The following is a 22,946-nucleotide window of genomic DNA, read 5'->3' as shown; positions in this document are numbered from 1 at the left end:
AGAGGAGATTCAGCCCACCAATTTACAGGTTTGGGCAGCCAATAGCAACCCACATACAACTCAAAATGCAACCAAGAAGTTACTTTTTAATGATTCTCTTGATAGATGAGATCAATCCTAGCATATAGATGAAAATACAAGTCAAAATGGACTCTTTTTCTCATGGGCCACAGAAAGAGCCTTCAAGAATGGGATGCTTCCCTTAAATAAACACATCTACCCCTATTTGGATAGCCACATGAAGCTTCGTTCATAGCCAATGCATGGGCAAAAGAAGCACTTACTTGTCAACTGGTGGAGACTGATCATTGTCTTTATCTTCCTTTGTGGTTTGCATGCCTTCTTCACCCTTGTATGGTGGTTTCTAAGCTTTCCTCCTCCCCATCCATGACGCATCCTATTTCAGCCTAGGAATAGCACAAAAATCTTAGCATGAACTGTGCTTCTTGTCCTCTTTTACTAATGAGAAATACCTAGACCCTATAAGTCACACACAACTCATATACTATGTCTTATGAAGCAAACCTAGGTGACTGTGGACTTGAGGGGTTTTTGGCAAGATAGACATCATGAGAGACCTTGATGAGCGAAATGAATTGAAAGTACACTTCTTCTAGATAGACAAAAATCTGTTTTTGGAGTAAATGAGGTTGTCATTGTTGAACATATGTGTGGGTATTATGGCAGGAAACCCTCACCTGAGAAGGTGGATGCTATAGGCAAGATTACGGAGTATTGTTCTATCACTTTAGAGGTACGGAGATTCATTGGAGCTTGTGTGTTTTATATGATTTGGATACCCCATTTTGCACACATAGCAGATTGTTTATATCAGCTGCTTCGAAAGGGGCAGAAATTTTATTGGGATGAGAGCCACACTAGAGCCATGTGAAAATTGAAGAAGTTATTGTAGATTGCTCCTACTCTCAGGAAAGTGGATTATAATTGTGGTAGGCCTATTGTATTGATAGTTGACACTAGTCCAATTGGCATAGGTTGGGCTGTGGGTCAAGATGATGCAGATGGAAACATGTATGCTATTCGGTTTGGGGTGAAAGTCCTAAATGAGACAGAGGAGATATCCGGAAATCAAGAGGGAGTTACTGGGGATTGTTACGGATCTCAAATGTGACAAGGAGTACTTTATTGGAGCCTCAGTTGTGGTAGAGACAGATTGCTTGCCATTGATAGGTATGATTACGAGTTGCTTTACTCTGGATATAGCTATGCTGAGATGGATTGCATACATCAAGTCATTAAATCCAGAATTTAAACACATAGCAGGGAAGGATAATCCAGTGGCAGATATGCTGTCTAGAGCCAGATATGATGATGAGGAGACACTACTTGTAGAAGAGGATGATGCAGAAATTTCAGCCGCTATGGTTGATCATGTTTGCCATGTCTATGATATTGTGACTTTCATAGAAGAACTCTATGTTGGAGATTGGTTGCAGATTGGCAAGTACCTTAGTACAGTAAGCAAAAGAGATGAATGGACAGATGATGAGTTCAAGAAGATCAGAAGAAAAGCCTATGGTTATTTTCTCAAGGACGGATTTCTTTGGAAGCATCCGAAGAAAAGAGGTGGATTACCCTTGCGGGTTGTCTGCGATAGAGAGACACAGTTACAGGTGATGAGGGAGTTTCATGAGAGTCCTTGGGCTGGTCATAGAGGAGTGTGGGCTACTTATGAGAAATATTGGTGGAAAGGCATGTATAGAGATGTTTCTCACTTTGTAGAGACTTGCAGAGACTGCCAGATGTATTTGGTAGTGCGTCATCAAGATGAACTTCATCTGACCTATCCGCTATGCATTCATTATAAGTGGGTAGTTGACTTGGTTACTATGCCTGTGGGTCTATGGCAAATGAGATATATTGTTTTGGCTAGAGAGGATCTTACCAATCATGTTGAGGGCAGACCTTTGAGAATGAAGACCACTAGTGTAGTGTGTAAGTTCTTATTGGAAGAAATTTTCTGCAGGTATGGCTGTGTGGGTAAGATCACTGCAGATCGTGGTGAATTGGATACAGATGAAGCTAGGGAGTTTTTCTCTCAACTAGGAATCAAGTTGGCTCTAACCACAGCATACAATCCAGAGGGAAATGGGAAGAGTGAAAGAGGGCATCCGCCGATAGTGAAAGCATTAGCCAAAGCATGCAGAGGACGGATTGGAGAATGGCCGAGACTTCTACTATTCGCTTTGTGGGCTGATCGTACGACTCACAGTGTTACCACAGGATATATGCCCGCAGAGTTGATGTATGGTCAGAAACCGGTTATGCCGATTGAGACTTGTGCTTTGACTTGGTCAGTTTTACCTTGGCAAGAGGATTTGACGAGAGAGGAGCTCTTAGCTCTTCGGATTCGGCAGTTGGAGAGAAGACCAGAGGATATTCAGCTAGCTATTGACAGGTTGAAGGTTGCTAGACTAAGAAATAAGGACAGGTTTGACAGTATGCATTGCTTGAGGCCTAGAGCAATAGAAGAGGGAGATTGGGTATTAGTCTTTGATAGCAGCCTTGAAAATCAGCATACTGCACTTCGGAAGATGGTGAAAAGATGGTTTGGGCCGTACATAGTCAGACATGTCTTTGACAATGCAACATATGAGCTGACAGAATTGGATGGGACAGTGCTTAGAGTGCCTATTGCAGGAAAAAGAATCAAGATTTTCAAGAAAAGAGATGATGAGGATTATGCATTGGAAGAATTTGCAAGAAAAGAGCAACGAGAAGAAACTCCAGTAGAAGAGACAGATGATATGATAGATAATCTTGTTGAAGTACTGGAAATACACAATGAAGAGATTGATCTATTCGTGGATCTTGATGATAATGATCATGTGTAGTTGGCCCATCTGGAGGATGCGCAGGATTAGAGGGGGTGGATGTCGTACTGTTGCGCGTCCGAGGTGTGGAATCCACCGAAAAGTTGTGTGTGTGACATTTGTTACTTTGTACATACTTAGTCGTTGTGTTTACATTTTTTTCTACGTGCGAGTATAGTGGAGAGAAGTTTGGAAGCATAGTGATGGGTATGTATGGGAAGTTTGGAAATATTATGGATGTGGAGATCGTGTTTTGTGAACATGTTGAGCACAATGTTGTATCATGGACTTTATAAAAAGTCCGAGTCTTTATGGCGAGAATGCTACAGTTGAACAAGTTCACGAACTTTTGGGGATTGTAGAAGGTCAGGCTGGTTTAGATCTTCAGCTTACCGCATCTAATTCAGATCATATTGATAGGATCTTATCATGCTTTGATATTAGAAAGCATTGGCATGTGGGAATGCCTAGATTTTTATCCTATCCTAGTGTTGATACCTCCATTTATGGGGACACTATGAAATATGTCCTTAAGGCCAGCATGGATAATATCAAGTTAGATTTCTATGTGATTGGGACTTATAATCATGACAATCACACGTTTACTCCAGATGATTCAATTCAAGACCTTGGACTTGGATTGCGCTATGACTATGGAAAATTTAGCCTGGGGAAAGGAAAAGCCAGGGATGGTTATTTTGAAACGGATGCTATTTTTGAAAAGAGGCTTTTTGGGGGGAACAATGGGACGATGAAGGGAGACGCCTTTGTTTTAGGAAGGGGAAGAAAACAGAGGGAGGAAGATAATTGCTTTTGGGTGGAGAGAGCCTTTAGAGCTCTGAGATAAATATTAGCAATGATTGCAATTGCACAATCAGTAATGCAGAAAGTGTTGAAATGAACGTGGAAGGGATCTTATCAGGCCATATGATGACCACTGACAGTGGAGAACAAAGTTTAGTGCTAACATTGGCATGCAATCAGAAGCAGAAGTTTCTGCTCAACTTACTGAAGTAGGGCAGGGTAATGCAGAAAGATGGAAAAGTAATGCCACTGAAGCGGAACAGGGTAATATAGCTGAGGAAGAGCTGTCGATTGGGAACTCATGAAAATCCATCGCTAACAATACGTCATCGTTGCAGGATCAAATCAGATCATTGGAAATACTAATCATGTGATGCTGCATAAAAATTCTTCTCTATGGCACTCCTGTGAAGTTCCCTGTTGCAAGATTTCCCAATTCAACGAACTGTCCTGCACTCACCGGCTAGAGGAGGTGGCCGTTGATTAAAACAGGCAATAGAGGAGGAGCGTTATCAGGCAAGAGGTTGGAGATTCAACCAAAGATAACGAAAAGGGAAAGCTCTTAGAGTTGATGAAGTGTAGAAGCCTCATCAAACGCAGGTCGATTAGCGTTTCCGTAGAGTTTAAAAGGGGAGACTTGGCTCCAATCGAAGACTACTATAATGTGAAGAGGTTTGAGCGATGAAAGTACGCACTACAACACTTGGAGATTCTAGATCAAAAGCCCTTTTTGGAGACTTTGGTTGGTGTTGAGGATGTGTAGCCAATTATTGCAAATAAGTTCAATCTTCTAAGGCCTATCAGAGAGGCACATTTAAAAAAAAATTGGGAACATCGACTTACTGCTTTGTCTTCCTTGAGGATACTTGCAAGTATCAGAAAGCGACCATCATTAACTGCTATGATTTTCTCTGTGCTACTCAATTGTTTTCGTACATCCAACTTTGGGGTTGATTGACCTTTTGCTTGCACATTCATGGAACTGTTATTCTATTCTCTACAACCAGCAGCAACAGAATCTATCCATTCAAAGTCTTGGTCAAGGCGCTGATAGTCAGATAATTCCTATGAAACTTGATGCAAAACATTTGGGGAGTTCGAAGACTGTACTCAACTTTGGAGACACACAACTTGAGATATTCAATTAAGGCCAAGGGTTGTTGCTGTTACATCTAATTACCACTGCCAAGCTTATACCTTCCCTTATTGCATGGGGTCAAAGGCTGGGAATGGACAGGACTTTACCATCGCTCCTTGATGCATCTCTTTAAACTATATGTGAACATCCCATTAGTTCCCTTCATCATCTTCAACCAGTTCTGCAGCATGGCCAGCTATAACAATTATAATCAGAAGCTTGATTATGTTTACAAAGTCGTCATTTTCAAGAATCTAATCGTCATGATTTGAAGAGCTATTCTCAATTATCATACTGCTCATGAGAGGGTGGCACAGATTTGTCAACTGTTGCAATCACATATAGATGATGCAAAGCAAGCAGAAACTGTTGTCAATTGTGTGCATTTGAAACCTTGCTTTTCATAAGCTTGGACTCTAATAAGAGTTTGTATACATGGCATGGGTCAATTGCATAGATCACATGTGGTTTTGTTATGATGTTTCTCTATGCTCACAGTGATAACTTGGAAGTAATACAATTGTTACTTGGCATCATATTTGTCTTGATTATTTGCTTCGCTTGATCTTCCGTCTTGGAATTTCTCAAGAACCTCTGTGGTTGCGACTTTGCTTTCGAAAACCCTTCGATATCGCATGCCTCCAAAGGTAGCCATCTTTGAGAAAGAAGCCATAAGCTTTTCTCTTGCTTCTCTTGAACTCTTCATTAGTCCAATCTTCCTTCTTTGTCATAGTGCTTAGAAATTGGCCAATTTTTAGCCAATCACCTGCATAATATTTTTCTTTAAAGTGCAAACAAACCATAACAAAACATTGAGCATGCTATCTTTCAGTTGTCCACTGTCCTTCCATGGTTGTTTCTTCTTTCTTTGCTGCTGTAAATTTTGTTTTAGCAGCTGAACCTATTGTACTTGCTGTAATTAATATTGTACCTACATTTTTGACAGCTGAACCATCATTAGGTACAACTGTACTTGCTGTTTTCATATCTGAACTTGCAATTGCAGCATCATTTTTAGCAAATATAGACTCTGATTCTTTCTCATCCATCATCTCTTCTTCATCCTTATATCTGGCACGCGAAAGCATGTCAGCAACTGGATTATCTCTTCCAACAATATGTTTCAAATCCGGATTTAAGGATTTAATATAGGCTATCCATCTTAGCATAGCTATGTCGGGAGTGGAGCAGTTGGTAATCATGCCCAAGAGTGGAAGACAATCTGTTTCAACTATTACATGTGCGCCCATGAAGTACTCCTCTCGGTCACATTTCAATGTAGTTACAACTCCCCAAACTTCTCTTTTAATTTGAGCATACCTTCTTTGACGTTCATTAAGAACCTTTGCTCCAAAGCGAATTGCATATTTGTTGCCCTCAAGGTCGTCTTGACTGACTGCCCATCCTATTCCAATAGGACTTGTGTCCACTGTGAGTGTGATAGGCTTTCCATTAGAGTAATTAGCCCTCTTTAAGGTGGGGGACTGAAATCAGCAATTTCTTCAATTTTCGAATAGCTTGAGTATGCTCTTTTTTCCATATGAACCTTTGGCCTTTTCTTAGCATTTGATAAAGATTTTCAGCAACATGAGCGAAATGTGGGATCCAAATAAGATAAAAGACACATGCTCCAAGAAATCTTCTCACCTCCGAAACATTTGTGCATATTTCCCGGATTTTGTTGATAGCATCAATCTTGATTGGAGAAGGCTTTCGACCATATGGACCACACATATGCCCTACCACAAAAACATTTTCAACTCCAAAAACAGATTTAGCTCCTGAAAGAGTAAGATGGACTTCTTCCAATTTAGACAAGATGTGAGCACAATCATTAATATGATCAGAAACAAACTTGCGACATCCAAGCTCATTGAGTTCTTCATTCTTCTCATGAACTTCACATCCTTTGATGGGTACATCATAAATGAAAGGAAGAGTTAGTTGGGGAATATAATCTCTCAATACTTTATGCATGGCATTCATGATGTGAGCTACTGAATTTGTAGCTCCTTGAGGTATAGTACACATGCGGACTAAACCAAGAGGTGTCTTCATTGTGGTAATGTATCGGCTCTCCAAATCAAGCTAAAATTGGTCATAGACCGAATATAAATCTCCCATGGAATAAATTTCTCTACCTGCAAAAGCCTCAGCAAATTCATCAACAATTGGCCCCGAACCAACATTTCTAATAGTGAATTTATTGATAGGCTGTAAATCTTGAATGAATCACAAAGATCCATTCTTCTTAGGCACGGTAAACCATCGGTTGGAATATGGAGCTGAAGATGGCTCCAATATTTGCATTTTTATCTTTTCATACTTAGGCAAATGAGCCCTTGGTATCAGAATTGGTTTAAGATTCCAAGGAACGTGTGGGACCATGAAAATCACCATTTGTGCCACAACACTTGGATCCACACAGCCGATTTCATGTGGCTGAAATGAAAAAGCTTTTCCATGTTTCTTTAACATCTGCATGAATATTTGATTTTTTGCTAGCAAGAGAAAAGAGTCTTCACCAATTTTTAGCTCTTGTAAACTTTTAGCTGTAAATTGGTGATCAATATCTTTGGGATCACGAAGGCTTGGCTATTTGGATGCCCTTTCTACCAATCCTTCACTTTTGGGAGGTAGAGGAGTAGCCACCGGCTTGACCTTCTTGTCAACTGTCTTATACTTTGTTTCTACTCTTACCTCATCCTTGTTTGCCTGTCCAAAAGCTTCTTGATCTACAAATTCTTGAATTATGCCATAAATATCCAATGTGCATACCTGTATGGACTAATTTCCAGCTTGATTTTTTGCATGAACAGCCGCATGTATTTTAGCCAATGTATCATTATAAATAAGCCCATGAAATAACCCTAAAATTTCTTCATTTTCAGCCAAAACATCAATTTTCTTCAGCTCTCATTCCACATGACATAAATGCTTTCTTTCAGCCCTATTCATGGCTGAAACCTGTTTATAATAGCCCACACTATTGGCCATAAAAACCTACAAGTCAGCTTTTGGCATAGCCCCCTTTACATGTGGAGGCAAATTTTTATGACATGAAGCACCGCCGTAGCCTCCACTTATAGCAGTGCTACTCGAAAACCCTTAAATTCTCGGGCATTAGGAGGTACAGGATGATCTCTCAATCGATCTCTATTCCAGTGATGATTTACACATACAGTCAAAAATTGGACAGCTTTGTCATTATCATTACTTCTTATCCGAGCATATGATGAACCATCATTAAGGGCCTTTGTCTCCAAACGAGACTCAGAAATAAAAGGTTGACCAAGAATGATAGGATAGCTGCAGGAATCTTGAACAAAGAAATGAAATTCATCTTTTACATTACCAATAGTAACTTGTACAGAAGGGCAGGCCGCATAGAGATCGCTAGAGGAGTTATTGGTTGCTTTCATGTGCCATCCTGGGTCCACATCTATGGGCCATCCGGCATTCTCGTAGAGACTTCTTGACATGACATTGAATTCCGAGCCATGGCCTATAAGGGCAATGCACGGAGTCTCTTTTTCTCCAATCTTGACAATGCTTTCGGTGGTCGTCCTTGCCCAATGGGTATGGGAGTAGTGACTACTAGGAATAAAGCGAGCATCATTTTCTTCTTGCATGTTGTGAACATGAGCTTCTTTCTTATGCATGGGCTACACTTTGGATTGAGAAGACCCCACCATAACATTTTTTGCAATAGCTTCTTCAATTTTTGCTTCATAGATGTCTTCATCTTTGGCTTCTATGGCTGCAAAATCAATTCTTTGATTGCCTCCAATCGAATCCCTTGAGTTTTCAGCTTCTCTTCATCCTGAAAATACACATGAAGTGCTTGCAAAAAAGCATGCACAGATTCTTCAGTTTCCTCACCAACATATTGTCTTTTCTATTTAATTACATCAATTATTACATCATGAAATCCTCGTTTTGCAATTCCGAGAATTTCACCTAATGTAAATTCAATTCTACTTCCAAGAATCCTTTCTTCTAGGATCTGCTTGAGATCCATTGCAGTCTCTATGTCAGACTGCAACTTGTAGCCGGGATGTTTGCCTTTTCTTTTTCCTTCCGTCTTCTTTGCTTGAGGGGCATCTCCCATATCAAGCTCTGGCGGTGGTGGATTTTCAGCAGCCTTCTGCTGATCCGGTTTACTTCTTGTCACATGTTTAGTTGGCCCTGAAGAGGAGGGACCGACAACATATTCATCTCTTCTTCTCTTTTCTTCTACCACAGCTTCATGATTATTAATTTCAGCCAACCGGGAAAAAGCTGAAAATGAATCAACTGGCTCGGTCCATCTGGTGCTTCTTTGGATGCATTGACTGGCAGTAGTTAAATCATCTTTGGTTGCCTTGCCTTGCTCCATGCAATTTAAGGCCTGCATCCACACTTTAGATTTTGCATCAATTTTACATACTTTAACAATTTCATTAGTTGGCTCAATTTGCAGCCCATAGGTAGCTGCATCAACAGCTGCATAGGTTGTTCTTGTTGCCAAATCCTCTAGTCTTTTCTTCATGCCACTGTTACCGACATTTGGCTCAAAAGGAAGCCCGATTTTGGCTACATGAATTTTACCATCCTTCCAAAAGACTAATTTTTTGCGCTTCAGCTTCATGGAATGCACTGCGCTCCCTCTTATCATGTTGTAGGCTATCACACCAGATACAACGTCTTTTGAAGCCTTCTCATACGGGTCTTTGGGCAGTTGTCCCATCCTTTTTCTTCCACTTTCACATCAAGCCTTTCCACCTTGGAATTAATCTCCGTTAGATTAAGATGGAGATCCCGCATGCTCTTAATTAGCTCGTCCATGACATCCTTCTTTGGAGATGGAATAGCAGGATTTCTTGGTTGCTCTGCCATAGAGACAGGAGGTCGAGATACATGAACAGGATCCTTCATGGATTCAGTTGGTGCAGAGGTAGATCCCCATCTTAGATACATCCGCTCTCTTCGAGAAATCATATTAACTACTTCAATGACATCACTCCAAGAAGTCTTCAATCCCGTCTCAGAGTCAGGATCTTCAAGCCGATTAGTTAGCTTCTCTTGAAGAAAATGATATGCAACCTTTAGAAATAATTTAATCTTCTGGCTTTCCATACCCTATTGATCGTCAGGATCTAGTTGAGCAAATTTTCTTTCAAGTTCGCGGTGAAGAGCAATGGCGGTTAGTCCCTTATTAGGCCTTTCGACCCATTCAGTGAAGACTTTATTCATCATGAGTCCAGAATCTTCAAGGAAAAATTCTTCTCGAAGAGCCTTCTTGAATGCGGACCATCCCACATCTTTTTGGAAAAGACCATGAATTCGGTCATGGAGGCCATGCACGGCCAAACAGGCAAAGTATCGGCTCCAAGCATGATGAGGAACTCCAAAGAAGACCATCTTGTCAGTATAGAGGCGCATAAAAGAGGACACATTTTGCCCATTAAATTGCTTGAGCTCCTGCCCAATTTCTTCCAAAGCTTTAATGGCAGCGGCATCATTCCGCTCTTCTTCTTGTCTCCGCTATTGTTACAGTTGCAATTGCTGCTGAAATTGCAATTGTTGTTGTTGGCTTTCTTGCATTAGACAAACCAACTATTGCAAGGCATCTCCTCCCAAACTTGATGATTCTCCCATTGAACTTCCTCTTCCACGGCTGACCTTCACGTCGGGTTCACCACTATCGTCGTGTTGGGGGTTGAAGGTCTACCACCGGGGTTTAGAGCAGAAGAGAAGTGTGGGATTCAAGGTTTGGAGATGGAGAAAAGATTTGTGTTTGATAAGATTTGGGTTTGATAAGATTTGGGTTTTAGAAATGAATTAGTTGAAGAAGAAGATATCAAGCTTTTTCTTTTTATTTAGCATACATGAATGGAATGAAAGACTTTGTCTTGATCACATCAAATGCATATGGGAATAATAAGCCATTACATTAGGGATAATCTCATATTTAATCCAAATGCATATTCCAAATGCAAGCTCAAATGGTTTCCATTTCATGAACATAAATGGATAACAACTCCAAGATACAAGTATTTTGATGGTAGACTCAAATACATTCAAGACATAGATCAAAAGCTCATGAAATGCATTGATAAAGCATAAATTTAACTTCAGCCCTGTTTTATAACAGTAATTTCCAGCCCATAATCAAGCTCCAAAAGTGCACATAATCCCATGAATAAGCTCCTCTAATCATTCACAAGTGAAGCCCTGATGTTAAGAGGTCAATTTCCTCTCTTACAACCACATAGATCACTTGTTTACTCATCAAAATGGGCAAGAACAGTGGGCTGCCATGTTTATGAGTGGTTTTTTCAGTCCATAACAGCCCATACACCTTCAAAATCCTCCCTTTTGCTTGCCGAAAGTCACTCAAGTACTTGGGTACAAGATGGGCATCATTGGACCATGAATATGGTAAAAGAAATGAGAGAAGACGTACATAAGAGCAGGCTGAATACTTTTTCCTAGGTTTTCCCCTTTTATGGACTGTTATAGCATTCATTTTCATCATACCAAATGGACGGGTAAGAAGAGCTCACACCTTCCTTGCTTATATCTCCTTCTTCAGCTCTAGTTTGCCTTGAGTTTGCATGCTTTGGAGCATGCACCATAGCCCATAGCTCATCCTCCATCTGCCACAGGTATGCAGGCCCATTTTTTGCACGAAAAAATGTGGGCTGCATCTTGCTCAGCTCCCACTTATCATTTTGACCATTTAGGTCACTTACAAGTCATTTTAGTCCATTATTTCAGGTCCCACATGAACCTAGTGGACTTTTGGCACTTCTCTTGATTTCCAACCAAATTTTCCTCTTGAACCAATGTGTCTTAGCCTGCAAACTGTCAATTACTTCCAGCTGATCAAGTTATGGGTTCCCATAGACTTAATTTTTATCAATATTCATGGTACAACTGAAAATTGTATGACAGTTACAAAAGAACTTATGAAACTAAGTGATATCTAAGTTGGTTGTTGGGTAACAATGACTGAGTTATGTATGAAAATTCCTCATATAAATCCTAATAAAGTTCTTCTGTGATCATAAAAATTCTATGATTTATATTATGAAAAAAAAACTTTCTAACATTCACCCCCTCCTAACCTACACATCCTCCGGCATGTGCCATTTAACAAAATTACAGGTTAAGGAGGGTCTTCTTCTGACATATCTTCATCTTCATCCTCTAAGTCTTCTTCATCTTTCTTGTCTTCAAGTAGATGGCTCATATCTAAGTCATCAAGCACGTAAGTAGAAGACTCTCTTCGTTTTTGAACTATAAAAATGGAGCTCCCTCTCTGATGTCATCAATGATGTCATCACAAGCGCTAAAAAAAGCGTTCTCTCTTTGTTATCGATGATGTCATAAAAAATGCTAAAAAGCAAGCATCCTCTATTTTACCCCCTACAAAACTATAAATTGAGGGCTTGGGGATGACTAGGAAGAGGGAACAAGAGCAATCTTGATGAGGATGAGACGCCGATCGGGAAGGAGGAGACTCTATTCTATGAGACGAAGAGACATCATTTCATTCAACCCAAGGAAAGGGATACGATGAAGATCTCTCATCCCCTTCTACTCTAATCTGAGAAGAGAAGACACTGAAGAATTGGTTAGAAGTCATACCTCTACCGGCTATTGGTACATTCATCATGGTCCCATCCATTTCAGCCAAAGTATAAGTAGCATTATCATGTACTACTTTCAACACATATGGTCCAAACCATCACCTGGCTAACTTCCTATGAGCACTATATTGATTGTCCAGGCTGCTGTCATAGACAAGTACCCAATCATTCTCTTAAATAGCTCTTGGACAGAGTCGATGATTCTTGTCAAACCTCTTCTTATTCTTCAATCTTGCTGCCTTCAGCCTTTCAATGGCTGTCTTGACATCTTTTGGCCTTCTTTCAAGTTGCCTTATGCACCAAATCAGCAGCTCTTCTCTATTTATGCCTTCATCCCAAGGCAAGATACTCCATGTGACAATTGACTCCTCAATAGGCATAATAGGTGGCTGCCCATATATTAGTTCAGCCTGGCATATAACCTGTTACTGCACTATGGGTAGTTCTATCAGCCCATAATGTGAATGGAAGCATTCTAGGCCATTCTCTCATCTTTCCTCTACAAGATTTCGCCAATGCTTTGAGAATTGGTTGATGACCTCTTTCACTCTTACCATTGCCTTCAGGATTGTAGGCTGATGTAAGTGATAGCTTGATTTCCAATTGAGCAAAGAAATGGCGAGCCTCATTGGCATCCAATTCTCCTCTATCAATAGTTACTTTGGCAACACAGCCATACCTGCAAAATACTTCTTCAAGTAAAAATCTACAAACGGCTTGAGTAGACTTTGTTGTCAAGGCTTTTTCTTCCACTTGATTTGTGAGATCTTCTCTAGCAAGTACTAGATATCTCATGTTCCAAATTCTTGTAGGCATGGTTACTAAATCAATAACCCATCTATAGTGAATGGATAAAGGAAAAGTAGGCTGAAGCCCATCTCTATGCTTCATGATAGAGTACATTTGACAAACATGACAAGACTCAACAAAATGCTCAATGTCTTTATACATGTTTTGCCACTCAAATTTCTCTTTTATTTTGGCAAAAGTGCCCCATATGCCTCTATGATTAGCCAATAGGCTTTCATGAAATTCTTGCATGACCTGTCTTTGAGTCTTCTTGTCTCCTAAGACACGAACATGCGCCCTTCCTTTCTTTTTGCTGTCGTACTGTTGCGCATTCAAGGTGTGGAATCCACCAAAAAGTTGTGTGTGTGACATTTGTTACTTTGTACATAGTTAGTCGTTGTGTTTACATTTTTTTCTGTGTGCGAGTATAGTGGAGAGAAGTTTGAGCGCATAGTGATGGGTATGTATGGGAAGTTTGGAAATATTATGGATGTGGAGATCGTGTTTTGTGAACATGCTGAGCACAATGTTGTATCATGGACTTTATAAAAAGTCTGAGTCTTTATGGCGAGAATGATACAGTTGAACAAGTTCAAGAACTTTTGGGGATTGTAGAAGGCCAGGCTAGTTTAGATCTTCAGCTTACCGCATCTAATTCAGATCATATTGATAGGATCTTATCATGCTTTGATATTAGAAAGCATTGGCATGTGGGAATGCCTAGATTTTTATCCTATCCTAGTTTCGGGTGCTTCTGCAGGTGTTGATACCTCCATTTATGGGGACACTGTGAAATATGTCCTTAAGGCCAGCATGGATAATATCAAGTATAGATATCTATTTATCTTTTAATTCATTGATCAAACAAGCCAAACAGTGCTCTAAAATCTGTAGCAAGCACAAACATTTCCATTGATCGTTTTTGTTGGCAAACTGCTAAGGAATGAATCCTTCCTTTCGAATGCGTCTAGCACTCGATCCGGGATGACTTGCAACTTAGCAAGATCCCCTATATCCTGGGTTAGAGCGTACCCTATTAACCCAACATGATCAAACCTTACGTTCATTAGTTACTTCAGTTTATCGGCTGGTCTTTAGTTTCCAATTAATCTTCCTTACTCAAGAAGGATACTAAAGTATTCATCCTCTTGCAAGATGACTTGTGTAAGGATCCGCCAACCTTATTGCGAGAATTTGGCCATTTTCTTGTGATCCAATCACAAGATCATATGACTCCACACTTGCTACGCAAGCGTCGTATCGAACTATGAGACAATGGAGTCACGAAACAATCTGTTTCAGGTTACTAGGCTGGCACCGTTAGACCTAGGGTTTCCAAGTTTCATCTTGTAAGATTCTTAGGGACAAACCCTAGCTCACTTTCCAATTATATTTTCACTGTCCCTACATTGAGTGAATGTGGGCAAGTATTTAAGGTATAAGCGTTTCTTGGAATTTAACTTATTCCGAACGAGTACTCCGCGGCTTAGGTGTTTTAGGTTTATGCCAATTTGGTTAATTCTAGAAGATAATTTCGAGATTACTTCCACATGATTCATTGACTATGCGTAAATTGATTTTTTTAAAACCCTAACTTATCGGTTTGAGGTCAGGCATAGGTTAGGTTAATTTCAACTAATCTTCCCTTTTCTTTGTGAACAAAATTCATGCTAAATAAGCAACCTTTTTCTTGCTAATTTATGTAGTTGACAACGGTAATTTCATAGAGTTTATGCATCGTAAGAATAGTTTCATGCTTTGTACTTTTCAAGATGATTCATTGCGATATGGTTAATAGTGCGAGATGTATTAAACGAAGTATACTATTTTAATGGATAATAATCTAGTCTTATAATTCATTTTAATGCATAAGCTATTTGCTAGAAATGCATTTATGCTTTCTTAATTTGCATGTTTCATTTAAAAGTATTGATGACTAAGTTTCTTCGTCGTGAAAAACTAGGAAAAAAATATATCCTATTTCTAATAATTAACCTTTCATGTTTGAATTACAACAATATCAAACAAAAATTAAGAAGGAAAACCTAGGTTTGGGGTGAGATATCCACGTGGATGCCTGGAGATGACCCTCCCGTGGCTGTGCCTTGGACTTTCTTAGGAGGCATCCCAATTGTAGTATTTCGGACGTGGAAGCAACTTTACAACTCTTCTTTGGAATTCCACCATCGCTCCCTTGCACCGTTCATTGAAAGTAGTTTTAGAAGGCTCCCTCCTTAAGTAGGAATTTCGAAAGAGGGTGTTTCAGAATCTTTCATGACTAAGACCCATTGAAGCCATGGGGAAGGCTTAATGGCCTTTGAAAACTCTCATGAATGGGGAATAGAAAGGTGTGGAAAAGAACAAGGTGCGGGGGGGGGGGGGGGGGGGAACTCCAAGGGAAAATAGTAACTGTAAAGGTTATAAGTAAGGTCGAAGGACCCTTAGCTCAAGCTTGGAGAAAAAGGCCTTATGAGGGTTTACACATGGAGGGGGAAATGATTCCAAGGCCAATGAGGAAGGGCTAAAGGAAAATTAAAAAAAACACAGGGGTTGGGTTCCATTTATGGGAAGGGGCATATAATGCTTTAAACACGAGGAGGGGGGGGGGGGGGGATGGTGGTTTTTGAGGCCAAGGGAATGGGGGCTAAGATGGTCCCCCCTTTGGAAGCTTCTAAGCTTCCAGAAGCTTTAGGGGGGGGGGTATTATGGGCTGTTCGATGGCGGCGAATTCTGGCGGCACGGCATTCAACGGAAGCAACAACAGCGCTCCCTTTCACCTCCTCCAAGCGTCTCAGCAGCTTCTATGGCAATAGCCTCACAGTCGTGATGGCAACCCCCTCCCTTCAGCAACACAACGGTGCTCAACCTCTTTCGTTTCCCTCCATGGCAGTAGCCCCCCTTCTGGTTAAATAGGTGAGAGGGGAGGGATCCTCCCTCTCCCTCGTATCATCATGCATGGCATTGAGGCTAAGCAAGCTCCAGCGAGGAGCTTGCTGGCCCTTCGATATCCCTCTCCCCCTCCAGCACGACCGTCGCTGATGAGAGAAGAAGAAGAAAAAATTTCCCATTAACCTTAGTAGGAGGTTTATGAATTTTCAGTATTTGATATATATTATAGAATAGTCCTTCTCCTTGTGGGTACTACATTTGAGCTTCCTTGTGTTAGTTTCGGGGTGTTTCATATTTCGAAAATGATATACTTAAGCATGTTTTGGGTTCATCACGGTTGGCTATTTGGGTAGATACCAATGAACGTGTTGTCTTCAAGTCAAAAATATGGTCGTAAGGTCGAGCCGATTCATCTTGCGCCTAGGGTCCTAGGTGGATTGAGTTAAACCTTGGCTTCGCTTACTAGTCAGGACCTTATTTACCAAAATATTCCTTTCAAATGAGCTCAACAATTCATGTGTGCATCCTAATCTACCTTTTTAGATGCATACCCCATTATGTGGTGCAGTTGAAGCTATTCATGATGCCATGCAAGTCTCCCCTACGTTGTCAATGCGATGCGAGGTCCCTATTCATAGAAATCCCTTCCAGTACATTTATGCAACTCAAAAGGCATGACTTAATTACTCAAATGCGAATGTACATTCATCCATTGAAAATGCAAGTTAATTCTCTATGATGGTCTATGGAGTATAATTGACCTAGATGGAATATTTATGTACCTTGACCATCTATGATGCATCTGTGGAAATTAGATCTTATTTCTTGACTTGTTTTTGCTACACCCGTAGATAACCATTTTATTTTTGACATTCCATGATTATTAAACCTCTTTTTGGCTACCTTTCAAAATATGCAAACTACCCAAGATGAGGCATGACTTTATTTCTAATAATTCTTATGCTTAAATATTTGATTTCAGTTTCTAACATGGTAGCAATACCTGGTTTTGGAGAGTCGAGCTAGCATTTCCGCCTGATAAACCATTCATGTTGATAGTGGCATCTTTTCTCGACCCTTCCCCTGTAGTCACAACTTTTCCAGTCTCATGGGAGAGCTTACGCTTTGGGGCCATTGTGGAGTTGGAGGCAGCCTTCGCTTCCTTCGAAGGACTTGTTGGTGCAAGATTTACTACGCCTTGTCTTGCCTTTTGCAGACTCCTTGCCAACTTGAGGCAATCGATGGAGAGGTTACAAGACTTGCAATGGGGGAAAGACTGTACTCGAGCCTTTGCCCAAGGAAGGGTTGGTTCTTGAGCCTCTTCTCCCTCTCTCTCTTACTCTCTCCCTCTCTCTCTCTTACTCTCCTTCACTACCTCTCTTTCCTTCTCTCTCATTCTCAAAATATTAGCAAGAGGGAGGGGAAGAAGAATAACGGCCTCATTGAAAGGAAGAGGGGGGGGAAATGATCTAAAAGGGAAAGTTGGTGATAATTAAGGGGGGGGGGGGGGGGGAGAAGAGGATTCCCCCGTTTCTTAAGGGGGGGGGATTTATAGGGGGGAGGAAGGAAGGGTGTTATGGGGGTGATAGCATGGGGCCCCCTCCCTCATTCTTTACATTGGCAGGCAGATTGGCCCTCCCGCCATGGAGACTATGCCTCTTGGAAGGAGAAGGGGAGATTAGTGGGATTGGAGGTGGTACATGTGTGCCCCTCCCACCATTGCAATCATCATCTTTGTAGTCTTTGATCTCCTTTGCTTGCCACATCACACCTTCTCCCGTCGTGATCTCCTCCTCCACCCCTTGTCAAGTGACAGTCCCCTCATCAAGTGATAGTCGCCTCAGCTCCGTTTTCTCCTAGTTCGGTCCCCCCCTCTTGCCACCAACCGATAGTGTTGCCAAGGGGGGGAGAGATGTAACTAAAAAAAGTATCTCATTATTTTTGAATTAATGTGTTTAAAGAAAAAGAGGAGGGGAAATCTTGACAGCGTTGGTAGAACCACGACGTATTACACTTCTTATCCTTGCAATAGACTTTTCACCCCAGATGCGCGACACCACATCGTTGGGAGAGGCTCCATTTTTGTAGTGCAAAGATAAAAATTGACGAATATATGGGTGAGGATGCACTGCATGCCGCGTCATTGGGTGGGCATACGACCAAGGCAGCAACCAAGGCATAGACCTTGGCATCTTGGCCTTGATATACTTGGAAACGGGCTACGAAGGCTTCGTTGGTGCCGTTGGCTATGTGTGAGAAGCTCCCACTAGCTCTTATAGGAAAATCTTCCCGGGAGATCACCCATCCTGACAGTGTCATCACCCAACTGCACTTAATTGACAAGTGACTATCCACTAGGTTAGTTTTTTGGTTGTTCTATACTATAAACATAGTTTTATAAGCTAGTTTTGGGAGGGTTTCCTAAGTCTTTCTTCCATGAACTGGCATATAATACCTCATTAATAATAACAATTATCTTCATAAGTAGAGCGAGTTTCATAATTAGAGCTAGTTTTTAAAAATTTATAACATAAATCGATTTTCTTTGGAATGTATATGCACATTGTTTATTAAAATAAGCTAAGTAATGGGGACGTTACAGAGGCACTCCAATGACCTTATATTTTCTGATGTTTCTAATACCATCTCTCATGTAGATCTATCTTTGTTTTATCCTATCTTAGCATTGGTTGTTGAGATGGCAAGCTCAACACGTGCATACATTGATGATGGACCACCTGGCTAGATGGGTTCACGCGTCTACACTTAGCACGTTGGTGGTCATTATGATACTCACATGGCTACTGTCTTATCACTTATTATATTTATTTTGTTACACCTACCTATAGCTAGCAAAGACATAGCACCAGTCGATTAGTGTACTCGGTGATGCACTGTTTGAATTAGTAGGCCACTTTCCGTTATGTTGTATCTTATCTATACTTTGTGTACATTGTATAGTGTGTGGAAGAAGAAGAAGAAATCAGCAAGAAAACGTTTTGGCCTCCATCTCTCTTCTTGTGTTCTTGAGTGAGCTTCCTCTTGTGTATACAGTGTGTGTTTGGTGCAGCAGCTCAAGCAAGTCCCCCCACCACGTTGTCGTACTGCTGCGCATCCGAGATGTGAAATCCACCAAAAATTTGTGTGTGTGACATTTGTTACTTTATACATACTTAGTCATTGTGTTTGCATTTTTGTTCTACGTGGGCAGTATAGTGGAGAGGGGTTTGGAGCAAGAGGAACTTATATGTAATGCTCTAGTTGGCATGTATGCCAAGTATGGAAACCTACCAAATGCTGATGTACAAAAGTGCAGTTTTCTTTCAGACATGTTTCTCTGCACATGCAGATTTTAATAAGACAAGTACGTTTCTGAATGAGTTGAGACTACCTAACATTATTCTAGTTCATGGGGAGGCAAACGAAATGGCACATTTAAAAGCCAAGTTGCAGATTTAGTTTCAAGAGCATAATATGAATGTTTTGTCCCCAAAAAATTGTCAGGCTGCAAAGATGTTCTTCAAAGGAGAAAAGACAGCAAAGGCAATTGGCAGGCTAGCAGAGAAGCCCCCCAAAGAGGGAGATTCAGTGAGTGGACTACTTGTGAGAAAAGGTTTCACCTACCAGCTCATGGCTCAAGAGGACTTACATGTTTACACTCAGTTGACCATGGGTAGTATAATGCAGCGGCAGTTAGTTCCTTACAAAGGTGCATTTTTGGTTTTACACCACCGCATACAGCAAATGTATGAAAGTGTGGAGATGTTGCCAAAAGCAGAGATGCCCTCCCTAAGAGTGTACGACAAAGTCACTATAAATCAGGAAGGTTCAGATTTTGTTGTCTTGCAATGGGTCTCAGATCCACTCAGTGACATGGTGGTTGATTCCATTGTTGCCATCATTCTGAAGTTGAATGCATGCCCAACTTCTGGATTGGAAGTTAATGGCAATGGGTTTAAGGGTTCTGCAAATAGCTATACTGCATTATTTTCTTGTCTCATTGTTTGGGGACGTGACAATTGATGCAGAGCATTAGAAACTAATGCTTACAGTTGATGGTGTGGAGGTCAGCATCGACTTTGCTACCAAGGAAATTGAATGTGACAATGAGGACCTCAGAAAACGTAGTGGAGATGGCCCTTGGAGTCAGAGGTGGGGAAACATTGTATGTTGGAGACCACATATATATAGATGCTAGCCAAATCAAAAGTTCATCTAAGCTGGAGAACAGCACTAATTTGCAGAGAATTGGAGAGAGAGGTGAGAGCTCTTGCAGTCAGGCGAGAACACATGAAGAAGTTGATTGAATTGATGAATCAAAAAGAGGCAGAGTGGGTGGTGTGTATGCATATTCAAATCAACAAGGCTGTGATGGTGGTCGGCTCTACTATGATGGCTATGCATGTATTGCAATCAATGGGGACATCGTTGCTCAGGGATCCCAGTTCTCTTTAGGAGATGTCGAGGTTGTAGCTGCAACTGTGGACCTCGATGCTATGGGAGTGCCTAAGGGACATTCTGTTGTCAGATCTCACTAATGGCATTTTATGCACCATTGGCATGCCTGTTGTATATGATGGAGTGCGCTACAACTGCACTGTGCTTTGCTATAAGAGGCACATTCTTCTGATAAGGCCCAAGCTGTATTTAGCCAATGATGGTAACTATAGGGAGCTACGCTGGTTTTCTGCAGGGGATAAGGCCGCTTTTCTGATAAAAAAGGGGGCCGCTTTTCTGGTAAAAAAGGGAGTTGTTGTAGCCTGCCTGGGGGAGAAGATGTCTGCAGGGAGGTTGCTCGACGTTGGGTGCAGACTGTTGCAATTCGACGTCTTTCTTTTGGCGCTTCTTTGATCTTGCTTGATCATCCACTGTGCCTGTTCCGGCAACATCTCTCATGAAAAATTGCTCACTTGGATCCATAAATTTCTATCGATCAACTTGGAAAGATGCCGCTCAAAGCGAAAGAGAATTTTGAAGAGCTAAAAGGTAAGGGGAACAAAACAAAGCGCTAACCCTGCTCAATGCACGTTATCACACATTTCAGTACAGTGAGCTACATGAACGAACTGTCTCTGTTAATTCTTGATTGATGTATAGAGTAGAGCAAGTGGGATTACATAATTTTGCTCTAAGGTGAGGATGGTGGCAATCAGGGAACACAGATTCCCCTTCCTTGTTAAGGTCCATAATTGCAATCGATTTTTTGGCAACATGGATGGCGGCCAGTGGACTTCTGCCAAACATCGTCATATCATCAGAACAAGCAAACATCGCTCTTTTGGAGTGAGACGACACCTGTATTACGGGAACTTCACTCTGAGAGTGCCTGACACAGTGAGAAAGGGGTCACTTATTCAGACATGCTGCTGCAGATCTGGAACCAGTGTATTGACTTGGGCAATCTATATCATTTTGCAAAAGGTGGAAAGGGCCATTGTAGCTGAGTGGACAGTACTTCCTGATTACAAGTTTACTTTTGTGTGAGTACTCCAGATCTCACATTAGAGTCCTCCATAGGCTGATCAGCATAGGGGAGGCTAGGAGGATTATGGAGGTTGTTCAGTCTGAATAGCAGTGTCAGTCAAGGTACTACATTGATCTGGACGCATCATCATGCAAGATTCGGGAAGCTGTTCAAAAGCAAATGCAGTGTCAGAGATGATCAGACTTTATCGTGCAAGATTTAGAGGTTTTGGATGTGGGAGAGGGGATCACCATAGACCTGGAATTGATCCAGTACAATGGTGAGGAAGAGATTCTTGTAAATTGGATTTGCTAGGCATTCCCTTTTTCTTGCCAGCTTATTTTACGAGGAATGTCACCGCAGAGTAGCCAACAGAGGAGAGTATAATATCCTTGATGTAGTTGCTGGTTTGACCATGCAGTGTCATGTGAATTAGAGTTCTGTATTGGGTTGCATCTAGCACCTGCAAATGTTTCTCAGATTAACATTTAGTACTAAACCTCTTCAAGAAGGCTAGAAGGCCAGGCTCGAAGGCCAGCTATTTCCCGCATTCTCATGTATGTTGGAGTTTGTGACGTCGAACATTAATAAGGTTTGCGAAACTTACAAGAGCCATGTGTGGATGCCATAATCCATTCGTATTGTAATGCTGTCATGAAATCTAAAGGATTAACCGACTTTTCCATGGAATATGCTCCTCATAATCACATGTCCAAGATGTCTCTTTGCGATTTACAGTGGAATGTACTGGTTTAATAGGGCGAAAACATGCCATGTGCTTGAAATGTTGCTAATACTGATGGGGAGGATGGTGCTACACTTGTAGAGGCAGTAGCTCTTTACGTATTACTAGAGGAAGAACCCAAAAGGATTGGTAAAGACCCTGTAGTTGAGGCTTGGCTTGCTAATAATTTGGTGAAGGAGTTTACTGCTGCATAACTTGATCTCGCTTGATTGATCTTCTATCTTGAAATTAGTCAAGGTCCTTTGTGGTCACGACTTTGCTTTCGAAAACCCTTCAATAATGCGATTCTTGAGATGGTATCAGAACTGCGACATTAAGAGAGGCTGATTTTGAAGGCTGAAGTGAAGGAGAAGAAGTAAGGTTTGAGCTAGCAAGCAACGGGTAAGAAGCTCTCCCATTCTTCCACACTCTCTCTTGGATAGTGCCTGTGGAGGCACCAGAAGCAGGGTCGAGCAAAAATCTCATATTGTTGTGAGATTTGGTGTGCGAACAGATCAATGTATATTTTGCAGATATGCCCTTTAGGGCTTTTGTGCTGTTATTTTTGGCGTCTGATGCTGTTTTAGGCCTTGTTTTAGAACCGCAAGGTTGCGGACAATAGTTTCTAGGTAGACTGTGATTTCGGCTGTATTGACCGAAAGTGGGT

The 22,946-nt window shown here is 41.2% G+C and overlaps 1 long non-coding RNA gene across 1 annotated transcript; it reads left to right on the top strand.

Annotated features, from left to right (window-relative positions):
* The first annotated feature begins 19,907 nt into the window (after nt 1-19,907).
* On the top strand, nt 19,908-22,502 carry LOC148032117 (uncharacterized). Its single transcript, XR_015691741.1, has 2 exons — nt 19,908-21,077; nt 21,245-22,502. It is a non-coding gene; the product is annotated as an uncharacterized LOC148032117 (long non-coding RNA).
* Nucleotides 22,503-22,946: the final 444 nt, after the last annotated feature.

The sequence above is a fragment of the Lygodium microphyllum genome, chromosome 8 (genome assembly GCF_053477565.2).
Source record: "Lygodium microphyllum isolate KBCC chromosome 8, Lygodium_microphyllum_v1.1.10, whole genome shotgun sequence".
NCBI lineage: Eukaryota > Viridiplantae > Streptophyta > Polypodiopsida > Schizaeales > Lygodiaceae > Lygodium > Lygodium microphyllum.
Note: the sequence above shows the minus strand (reverse complement) of the source record. Positions and strands in the feature narration are given on the sequence as shown.